This window comes from Pan paniscus, chromosome 11 (genome assembly GCF_029289425.2).
Source record: "Pan paniscus chromosome 11, NHGRI_mPanPan1-v2.0_pri, whole genome shotgun sequence".
NCBI lineage: Eukaryota > Metazoa > Chordata > Mammalia > Primates > Hominidae > Pan > Pan paniscus.
The window spans coordinates 74,092,031-74,104,010 of record NC_073260.2 but is presented as its reverse complement, the minus strand read 5'-3'; the positions used below and the strand labels follow the sequence as shown (position 1 = coordinate 74,104,010).

General features: G+C 40.3%; 1 pseudogene; it reads right to left on the bottom strand.

The window, feature by feature from the left end:
* Positions 1-2,067: 2,067 nt before the first annotated feature.
* On the bottom strand, positions 2,068-4,936 carry LOC117974429 (required for meiotic nuclear division protein 1 homolog; annotated as a pseudogene).
* Between the last annotated feature and the right edge of the window lie 7,044 nt (positions 4,937-11,980).

Here is an 11,980-nt window from a genome sequence, read left to right as displayed (position 1 = left end):
TTTAAAAATAGTATTGCTTTTAACATTTAGAATTTTAAAAATAGTATTTGAGTACTTAGATCAAGTGGACAAATTTTTTTAAAGGTGGAAACTGCCAAGACATATTAAAGAAACAAATGATAACCTGAACAGTCCTATGTTTATTTTAACAATTGAATTCATAGCTTATTCCATCTAGTAGTTCATATTTTTAATCAACTGATTAAAATACATTGGCTTGCTCTTTAAATGAAAGATGGTGACTATCAGAATTACAGAGAGCATTAATACAAAATTCTGTAATGCTTATTAAAAATTGAAGACAATATTTTTATTTTTTATATTTTTACGTTACCAGTATTATGCTTTACCTTGTAAGTTTTTTTTACTACAACCTGTGATAAGAAATAATTATATACAGTACATATACACATATATGCTTACACACCAATAATTGCCACAAAAGCTTCACAAACCAATATTTACCTTTATCATGAGCGGTGTATTCTGTTATTTTCTATTCTATTTCATTTTTCAAAAAAATGGTTAACAATTCACTAGTGATTTTGTAACACCCTGTGCTATTAGCCTGGAAACTCTCTCCCTGGTGTCAGGCTCCACGCCACTCAGACCTGCCTTTCCCATCCTCTGCTGTTCTCTTCAAAGACTAGACATTAACAAGAAGTACTGCTATTATTGTTTTTTTGTTTGTTTGTTTAGTGATAGAGTCTCACTCTGTTGCCCAGGCTGGATGGAGTTAGGTACAGTCATGGCTCACTGCAGCTTGGAACCCCTGAGTTCAAGCGATCCTCCCACCTCAGCCTCTTGAGTAGCTAGGACTATAGGTGCACACCACCACACCCAGCTAATTTTTTTAAAAAAAGTCTTTTAGAAACAGGAGTCTTGCTATGTTGCCAGGCTGGTCTTCAACTCCTGGCCTCAAGCGGTGCTCCTGCATCAGCCTCCCAAAGCACTGAAATTATAGGCATGAGCCACTGCACCCACTATTGCTTTTAGGAATTGTAAGCCAATGGGATGTGGGTTGAATATCTCAGTTTATGATCTCTGAAAATGAGGCCAGGTAAAGATTTAATTTTGACAGAGAGCATCACTGAAACCTCATTCAGCCAACTCCAGATGCATGCTGTTCTGCAGGGCTAAACAAAATGAGTTTGGTGCAACTATGGGAACAAAACAAAGTCCACATGCTTTCTGACACAAAGCAGAGTCTTTTCCTTGTCTCAGTCAAGAGTTGTATAAAGGATTTACCAGCACTATGGTGGCCGTATGAAAATGGAGTGGCCCTCAATTTGGGGCAGATGAAAGTCAGTCTTGGTCCTGGGGACATATTACCTAGTCATGCCAAGACTGCTTTCTCTATGAAAAGTAAAATCTTCAAGTTATCTCAGGTCACTTTAGAAACATATGTCCCTCTCCTTCTCCTCCTTCTCCTTCTTCTTTGACAGAGTCTCGCTCTGTCACCCAGGCTGGAGTGCAGTGGCCTGATCTTGGCTCACTGCAACCTCTGCCTCCTGGGTTCAAGAGATTCTCCTGCCTCAGCCTCCCAAACAGCTGGGATTACAGACACACACCACCACCACCACGCCTGGCTAATTTTTGTATTTTTGTAGAGATGGGGTTTCAACATGTTGGCCAGGCTGGTCTTGAACTCCTGACCTCAAGTAATCTGCCTCGGCCTCCCAAAGTGTTGGGATTACAGGCGTGAGCCACCACCCAGCCAGAAACATATGATTTTCTATTATTTTCCTGTGCTTTCCGAAAGACAGCATAGGCTTCTTTTTGCCAAACTCCGACTGAAGTCATTGTCTATCGTGTTATATAATATCTTCTATAACAGGACCCATGAAATAACTGACTCCTTAATTTCAGCGCCGGAAAAAATTATTTCTCTTAAGATATTTTTATGTTTTTACTCTGCCCTCCCCCACAACAATAAACAGCAAACAATAAATCCCAGGACGATTTCCTCTTTTAATTACTGGGCCTCTCAAAACAAAACATTCAACTAGATTATTCATTTCAGGTATTTTATAACATTTATTTCTCTGTTCGTGTCAACTATTTGCTTTGACTAATATGTGACAGTATTTATTATCTCATTTGAAACTATGTTGAATGTTGAAAATTACTTCAAATCCTTTCCTGGAAGGAAGTAGAAAAAAAAAATCCTAAGGAAAAATAAGAAATGGTATTTAGGAAAATTGCTTCCAAGTCTAAGGGATGGCCCAAAGAAACAGAGCCTAGGGAATTCTCTGGCTGTATCAGCATCTTCCTAAGAAACCTGATGCACTGTGCTGCTAGATGTAACAAAAGAACAAAATGAGTTGAGCTTTCTCTTTTTTGGATCTGCCATGAATTCAGGTTTTTACACTTAATGTCATCTTGGACACTTAAATACTGAATTTCCCAGGTTACCCCAAAGCTCCAGCAAAAGGAAAGGGGGAACAATACTTGCACAACGCTTCCATCCTTCACATCCTGGGTTCACAGAAACCATACAAGAATTGAAACCATTCCAGAATCCAACACAAAAACCATTTGTTAATTCCTAGCTTCAGGATCTGAGGATGAGTAAAGGTATGTATACCTTTCTAAGGGGTGTCAGCTACACCATAATAAAAACACAGCCAAAATTAAACAGGCTCAGGGGTTACGTTTCAGCATCAAGACTTGAAGACAGACATTCTAACCTGTTTTCTGATAGATTCAGAAGTCTTCATCAAGTTTAAAATATCTTTAATGTTGATGACTATCGACATTAAAGATCCTCTTGCCTCTTTCCGATCTTTTCCAATTTAATAAACATTTAAGTACAAGGCACAGTTCTAGGTATTATGCAAGATACAAAGGTTACCAGGGGCTTGATTTTGACCCTTAAATTGTTATTAAAGGAGAAATGCAAATTGTAGCAGAAAAATTCCCATAAACCCCTTGCAGATGAATTAAAAATACCCCCTTAAACCTTAAGAGGATAAAAAAGCAAGGCCCTCTTCCCCTGCTGCTTTTGGAGTCTATCCTAGTGTGTCATTTCACCGCCCCACGCACAGTTGCCACAGGCTAATAAAGGCTTATCTGTCTGCAGAGTTACAATTTTTTTTTAAATTTGATGAAGAATTTCTAGTTTTTTTTTTTCTAATGGGTTTTGTGTTGTTGTTTTACAGTTCCACTCTTAGACTGGACTTAATACTAGTCCTCTTTTTCAGTTTCCTTAGACCAATAACTAAATCTTTTATAAACTATATTTTCATGTTTTATTGCCTGTATTTTGTTTTTATATGTATCATTAATTCTTAAAAATTAAGATTTTGAATCCCTTTGAATATTTATTATGCTTCAAAGATCTTGATGAAGAAGTCTGAGTTGACTGCCATTTCTCTTATGTTGGTGGTAAGGCTGGGGTGCAAACGCACACTGGTTTAGCGTGGGCAATGATCACTAAGCACAAGAGCCGCGGCCACCCCCACTTTACCTCGTTCACAGACAGAACGGGAAGGTTGGTCCTGGATGGCTGCCTGGTCCTGGATGCTTTTAGTGGTCTCTTGATCTGTGGAAAGTCTTGTTTTGGAACAAATGTTTCCGTTGATACAGATAAGAAATGCCTCTTTAATATTTTAATAAACCATTTAGAACCCAATAGATTTGGTTTGTGGGTCACTCTCCTGTGAGTACCAAAGGATTTCCTGATTGGAAGGTGTGCTTTTTCATCTTGGCAACAAGCAGCATTTAATGGAGAGAGCATGCTAGTATTTGATCTTTTTTTTTTTTTTGGTTCATTTCGAGGATCTGAGATTTATTCAAACCACCAGCTGTTTTATCAGGAAGGAACAAATCCAAGTTTTGACGTATTGTCAGTGTGCTGCATGTGGTATTTTCAAATTCCTTAAGTGGTTTTAACATTAGATGACCAATTCTTCTGCACTGATGTGCTTTTGATAATATACGGTGAGATCTGGCCACGGCTCTGAGAAGTATGGCTGGCATTACCACATCCCAAGCTCTCCGCCTGAAGAGAAGGAAGCGCCAGGGATGCACACTTCCTCAGCAGGACTGCAGGGAAAGAGCCGCAGCACCAGGCTGTCACTACGGCAGCCACCCCCTCTCCTGGAAGGGCGCTCCCTCCAATATTTTTATTTTTATTAACATGATAGGTTTTCTCATTTGAGCCTGTAAAACTGCAGGTGCAAAAGTGTGGGTGTATTCAACAGTGTCTAAAAGCATTCCCACCCTAAGCTTTCTGGGTATTCTTTGATTACTGTGTTTCATTGTTAAGCATTTGTAAAGTCTAGCAGGCAAAGTTGTTAACCTAGTACATAACTCTCTATCTGTACTTAACTAATCTATTTATTAATTTTTTATATAATGAATACTGTTTTTATGATTATTTAAATGATATGTGCCCATTGTGGAAATTTACAAAGGCACAAAACGATATAGAAAAAATCAAAATCTCATTTCCCAGAGACAACCACAGTTATTATTTTGGCTTATTGCTTCTTGCCTACAGTTATACACATATATTTGAATTCATCATTTTTTTTGTTAAATCAAACTAATATTTGAAAATGGCTAAACCTGTATTTATTTTTTTCCAAATTCACATGATTTTTAGAGCACTCCTTTTTTTTTCTTTAATTTTTTTTTTAGATTCAGGGGCTACATGTGCAGGTTACCTGGGTATATTGCATGATGCTGAGATCTGGGGTGCAAATGAGTCCATCACCCAGGTACTGAACATATAACCCAACAGTTATTCAACTCTTGCCCCTTGCCCCTTGCCTCCCCTCCCCCAAGAAGTCCTCAGTTTCCACTGTGCCATCTTTATATCCCTAAGTACCCAGTGTTTAGCTCCCACTTATAAGTGAAAACATGGTATTTGGTTTTCTGTTCCTGCATTAATTCCCTTAGAATAATGGCCTCCAGCTGCATCCATCTTGCTGAAAAGGATATGATTTAATTCTTTTTTATGGCTGCATGGTATTCCATGGTGTATATGTACCACATTTTCTTTATCCAAGTCACTATTGATGGGCACCTAGGTTGATTCTGTGTCTTTGCTATTGTGAATAGTCCTGCAAAGAACATGCAAGTGTATGTGTCTGTTTGGTAGACAGATTTGTTTTCTTTTGGATATATACCCTAATGAGATTGCTCGGCTGATTGGCAGTTTCGAGTTCTTTGAGAAATCTCCAAATTGCTTTCTACACTGGCTGAACTAATTTACATTCCCACCAGCAATGTATATGTGTTCCTTTTTCTTTGCAGCCTTGCCAAGCATCTGTTGTTTTTTGACTTTGTGTGTGTGTGTGTGTGTGTGTGTGTGTGTGTGTGTGTGTGTGTGTGTAGACAGAGTCTCGCTCTGTCTGTCGCCCAGGCTGGAGTGCAGTGGCACGATCTCAGCTCACTGTAACCTCCCAGGTTCAAGCAGTTCTTGTGCCTCAGCCTCCCGAGTAGCTGGGACTACAGGCATGTGCCACTATGCCTGCCTAATTTTTTGTATTTTTAGTAGAGACAGGGTTTCGCCATGTTGCCCAGGCTAGTCTCAAACTCCTGAGCTCAGGCAATCCACCCACCTTGGCCTCCTGAAGTGCTAGGATTACAGGCGTGAGCCACTGCGCCAGGTCGTTTTTTGACTTTTTTTTTTTTTTTTTTTTTGAGACAGAGTCTCTGTGTCGCCAGGCTGGAGTACAGTGGTGTGCTCTCGGCTCACTGCAACCTGTGCCTCCCAGCTTCAAGTGATTCTCCTGCCTCAGCCTCCCAAGTAGCTGGGACTACAGCTGCGTGCCACCACACCCAGCTAATTTTTGTATTTTTAGTAGAGACAGGGTTTCACCATGTTGGCCAGGATGGTCTCGATCTCTTGACCTCGTGATCCACCTGCCTTGGCCTCCCAAAGTGCTGGGACTACAGGTGTGAGCCACTGAACTTGACCTTGACTTTTTAATAATAGCCATACTGACTGGCATGAGATGGTATCTCATTGTGGTTTTGATTTGAATTTCTCTGATGATTAGTGATGTGGAGCATTTTTTCATGTTTGTTGGCCACTTGTGTGTCTTCTTTTGAGAAATGTCTGTTCATGTCTTTTGCACATTTTTAAATGGGTTTATTTGTTTTTTGTTTGTTCAATTAAGTTCCTTATAGATTCTGGATATTACACCTCTGTTGGATGCATAGTTTGTGAATATTTTGTCCCATTCAGTAGGTTGTCTGTTTACTCTGTTGATAGCTTCTTTTGCTCTGCAGAAGCTCTTTAGTTTAATTAGGTTCCACCTGTCAATTTTTGTTTTTGTTGCAATTGCTTTTGAAGACTTAGTCACCATAAATTCTTTCCCAAGGCTGATGTCTAGAATGGTGTTTCCTATGTTTTTTTCTAGGATTCTTATAGTTTGAGGTCTTACATTTAAATCTTAATCTATCTTGAGTTAATTTTTGTATATGGTAAAAGGTAGGGGTCCAGTTTCATTCTGCATGTAGCTAGCCCACTATCCCAGCACCATTTATTAAATAGGAAGTCCTTTCCCCGTTGCTTATTTTGGTCAGCTTTATCGAAGATCCAATGTTGTGGCTTTATTTCTAGGTTTTCTATGCTGTTCAATTGGTCTATGTGTCTGTTTTTGTACCAGTACCACGCTGTTTTGTTTACCTAATCCTTATAGTGTACTTTGAAGATGGGTAATGTGATGCCTCCAGCTTTGTTCTTTTTGCTTAGGATTGCTATGGTTATTTGGGGACTTTTTTGGTTCCTTGTGAATTTGAGAATAGTTTTTTCTAGTTCTGCAAAAAGACGTTGGTAGTTTGATAGGAATAGTGTTGAATTTGTAGATTGCTCTGGGCAATACAGCTATTTTAATGATACTAATTCTTCCAATTCATTAGAAATGAAGTGTTTTTCCATTTGTTTATGCCACGTTTTACATCTTTCAGCAGTGTTTTCTAGTTCTCCTTGGAGAGATCTTTCACCTCCTTGGTTAGATGTGTCCCTAGGTATTTTATTTTGTGCCTGTGGCTATTTTAAATGGGATTGCATTCTTCCTCTTGCTCTCAGCTTGAATGTAACTGGTATATAGAAATGCTATTTATTTTGTACATTGATTTTGTATCCTGAAACTTTACTGAAGTTTTTTTCAGTTCCAGGAGCCTTTTGGCAGAATCTTCAGGATTTTCTAGTTATAGGATCACATTTTCCATAAAGAGAGATGGTTTGACTTCTTTTCCTATTTGAATGCCTTTTATCTTTCTCTTGCCTTATTGCTCTGGCTAGCACTTCTAGTACTACTTGAAATAGGAGTGATGAGAGTGGGCATCCTTGCCTTGTTCCAGTTCTCAGGTGGAATGCTTCCAGTTTTTGCCTGTTCAGTATGACGTTGTTTAGAACACTCTTGTATCGTTTTAACATACTCTTGTGACCTTTTGTGAGCTTGAAATCTCTTAATATTTTAAAATAAAATGGCTTTGACTTTACTGAAAAGAAACATACTTGTAAAAATTTAAGCAACACAGATAAATACAAAAAAGAATTTTATGATATCACTGTAATTTAGAAGTAATGTTTAGTAACACTAGATGAGCATCACATCTAGAACTTCTTGATGGACAGAGGGATTGGTGAATTGAAATATATAGATGCATAGAGGAAAGGTACATAGAAAGAATTTTGTAAAATGCTTATTGGCTTATCATGCAATAAGCCACTTAAAATAAAAGGTATTACATGCAATTTTACTTGAATTTAATAGAAGGTAAGAAATTGAAATAAAATAGAAGAAACTGCTAAACCTCAAGATGTTTCTCTTTTAAATTTGTATTTATTTCTTATTTTCCAATGCCCTCTAGTGTTCCAAGGATGTTTCTTTTTTAAACACCTTTTTTTTTTTTTTTTTTTTTTTTGAGACAGAGTCTTACTCTGTCGCCCAGGCTGGAGTGCAGTGGTGTGATCTTGGCTCACTGCAACCTCCTCCTCCTGGGTTCAAATCATTCTCCTGCCTCAGCCTCCCGAGTAGCTGGGATTACAGGCATGCACCACCATGCCTGACTAATTTTGTATTTTTAGTAAAGATGGGATTTCTCCATGTTGGTCAGACTGGTCTCAAACTCCTGATCTCAGATGATCCACCCACCTTGGCCTCCCAAAGTGCTGGGATTACAGGCGTGAGCCACCACACCCGGCCCACAATTTTAAAAAATTCATCTCCTGGCTGGCTGATTTCATTGCTGTGTAGTTTTTTTTGTTTGTTTTTTTTTTTGAGACGGAGTCTCACTCTGTCACCAGGCTGGAGTGCAGTGGTGCAATCTTGGCTCACTGCAATCTCTGCCTCCCGGGTTCAAGTGATTCTCCTGCCTCAGCTTCCCGAGTAGCTGGGACTACAGGCACTTGCCACCACGCCCGGCTAATTTTTGTGTTTTCAGTAGAGACGGGGTTTCACCATTTTGGCCAGGATGGTCTCAATCTCTTGACCTCGTGATCCACTTGCCTCAGCCTCCCAAAGTGCTGGGATTACAGGCGTGAGCCACTGCACCCGGCCCACTGTTATTTTTTAAAGTTCATTTTTATATGTGTTGCTTGGCTTGTTCAAGGTTCAATTCCTTCAGCTGATTATTTTATTTTATGGCTCTATATCCCTCAATAACATGTTTTTATTGTTATTTCTTGGTTAGCTTTAGGTATTTTGTTTTGATAACTCACCATGGAAGCTGATAATTTAGCTCCTTTTGCCACCCCCACCACACATACGCACACATACATTTCTCCATATAGATATATTGTAGCCTTGGCTAGTTCCGTATTCAGGATTTTCAGTATTATGAAAATGCTACTCACAGGAGAATATGTAGTATACTAAGATTCCTTATCTGCACAGAATAGGAAATTGTAATATACTATGTGTATTAGTCTGTTATCATGCTGTTACAGACATACCTGAGGCTGGGTAATTTATAAAAGAAAGAGGTTTAATTGACTCACAGTTCCACAGAGCTGGGGAGGTCTCAGGAAACTCACTATCATGGTGGAAGGGAAGCAAACATGTCCTTCTTCACATGGTGGCAGCAAGAAGTGCCAAGCAAAAGAGGGGAAAACCCTTATAAAACCATCAGATCTTGTGAGAACCCACTCACTCTCACAAGAACACCATGGAGGTAACCGCCCCCGTAATTCAATTATCTCCCACTGTGTCCCTCCCACGATATGTGGGGATTATGGGAACTACAATTCAAGATGAGATTTGGGTGGGGACACAGCCAATCCATATCACCATGATTATTCCTTTCCTGGAATTAGTTTTTTTTTTTTAACTTGCTTAGTTGTCTATGTATTTTCTAGTATTTCAAGCCCAATCTCCCCCCATCCCGATTAGTAAATTATTTTCAACATGTTCTAGGTATTTTATCATTTGCAACTTATTGAAGAAAATCTCCCCACATTCTCCATGCCTGCTCAATTCTGTCTAGTTGCTCATTGCACCTACTGCACAGCCCTTGTTTTGGGGCCTCCTTTCCCTCTCACCCTGTGGATTCTTTTTACTTTTTCTCATATTGGCTCCCCTGTTCCCTGAACACCATACTTTCCATTTTCAGTTTATTCCATTGTTTTTGTGGAGCCAGTCCTCTAGTAGCTCTTAAGAGGTGAGCATGTTAGGAAAATCTCAGGTTCTGAACACCTGAAAATATTTTTATTCACTTTTGCATTTTATTGTCTAGCTGAATGTGTTACTCTACATTGGAAATAATTTTTCCTCAAACTTTTGATGCCACTGGACCATTGTCTCCTAGTTTCCAATGTTGCCATTGAGTTATCCAATACTTTTCTGATTCTTCAGTTTTGTATGACATTTTTATCACAAAAGCTTATAGGGGCTTTTATTTTTTTCCCACTGTTTGAATTTGAATTCCTTTTCATCCATTGTGATGGATGCTCAATTTAGAATTTAGACTTATATGCTGGGAAATTTTCTTGAATCAATTTACTGATAATATCCTTGACTCTGTTTTTTCCCTTCTCTCTATCTTAGGACTCTTGGACTGGTCTACAAGTTTTCATAGCTTTTCCATTTATTTTTCAAATTATTGTCTTTTGCCCTACTTTCTGGAAGATTTTTCTGGAAGATTAATTAATTAAATTAATTAATTTTTTTTTAAGACAGGGTCATGCCATCACCCAGGCTAAAGTGCAATGGCACAATCATAGCTCACGGCAACCTTGAACTCCTGGACTCAAGCAGTCCTCCTGCCTCAGCCTGCTGAGTAGCTAGGACTACAGGTGCAAACCACCATGTCTGGCTAATTTTTTCATTATCTGTGGAGACAGGAGTCTCGCTATGTTGCCCAGGCTAGTCTCGAATTCCTGGCCTCAAGTAAGCCTTTCACCTTGGCCTCCCAAAGCACTGGGAATACAGGTGCAAGCCACTGTGCAGCTCACAGAACTTAAACACTGCAATTACTTTTGCACCAGCCTAATATGTATATATGTTTTCATCCACAGTTTCTGGCTCATAACTCCCATAGCCCTTGTTACAGTCTTTTGTTAAGACTCAGAAGTAGGCCTCAAGTGACAGAATCACTCCCTCTGACCTTCTCCTGCCCTCTTTTCATTAGAGTCCCAAGGCAGCACTCGAATCTGATTGTGGGTCGTAAGACCCTCATTCCAGATACGGTCTTGCTGCATACTCTGGAGGAAGGAATGCTGCACGGAGAGCAAGAAGAATCTGAACCGAACAGACAGACCTTGCTGGGTTTAGATCACACCCTTTTTGTGCAATCAATTATTTTTATTTTTTAATTTTTTTTTTTTTAGACGAAATCTTGCTTTGTTGCTGGGCTGGAGTGCAGTGGCGTGGTCTCAGCTCACTACAACCTCTGCTTCCCGGGTTCAAGCGATTCTCCTGCCTCAGCCTCCCGAGTAGCTGGGATTACAGGCGCCAGCCACTATGCCCAGCTAATTTTTATATTTTTAGTTGAGACAGGGTTTCACCATGTTAGGCCAGTTTCAAACTACTCACCTCAAGCAATCCACCCGCCTCGGCCTCACAAAGTGCTGGGATTACAGGCCTGAGCCACCGCGCCCGGCTATCCAATCACATTTCGCCACGATTGTTCGTGCTTCAACCATGAACAACCAATGAAGTCTCCGTAATAGGCCCAAACGAGGGAGTTCAGAGAGCTTCCGAGGAACTGAACACTTGGAGGCCAACAGGAAGGTGAAGAAGAACTCATTCGTGTGCTGGGAGGGTGGCACACCCCAACTCCACAGGGACAGAAGCTCTTGCACTCAGGACCCTTTCAGAGCTGGCCCTGTGTATGTCGTTATCTGGCTGTTTATTTGTATCTTTTAAAATCTACTTTGTAATAAACTGGTGAAGGTAAGTGTTTCCCTGAGTTCTGTGAGTCGCTCTAGCAAATTAACCCAAAGAGGGACTCATAGGAACTCCAACTTGAAGCTAGTCAGTCAGAAGTTCCGAAGGCCCGGACTTGTAACTGGAGGGAAGGAGGGGACGGACAGTCTTGCGGGGAGAGCCCTCAACCTGTGGGATCTGACGCTATCTCCAGGAAGACCGTGTCAGAACTCAACTGGGGGACACCCAGCTGGTGTCTGCTGCTGAAATGATTGCTTGCTTGCTTGCTTGCTTCCTTGCTTGCTTGCTTGCTTGCAGGTGGGGAGAAATCTCCGCATGTTTTGGGGTCACAGAACTCGTCTGTGTTGATCGTTGTCGGGGGAGAGCAGAGGGAAAACCGGTTCGGGAGTGTTTTCAAAACAATCGACATCACCCTATTTCCAGTCTACCTCCTCTGCCCCTGGGAACCACCGTTCTACTCTGTGTTTCTATGTATTCAACTCTTTTAAGATTCCACACAGGCTGAGCACTTGGCTCATGCCTCCAATCCTAACACTTTGGGATGCAGAAGTGAGAAGATCCCTTGAGGACGGGAGTTTGAAACAAGCCTGGGCAACATAGTGAGATCGAGTCTCTACAAAACTACTTAAAAA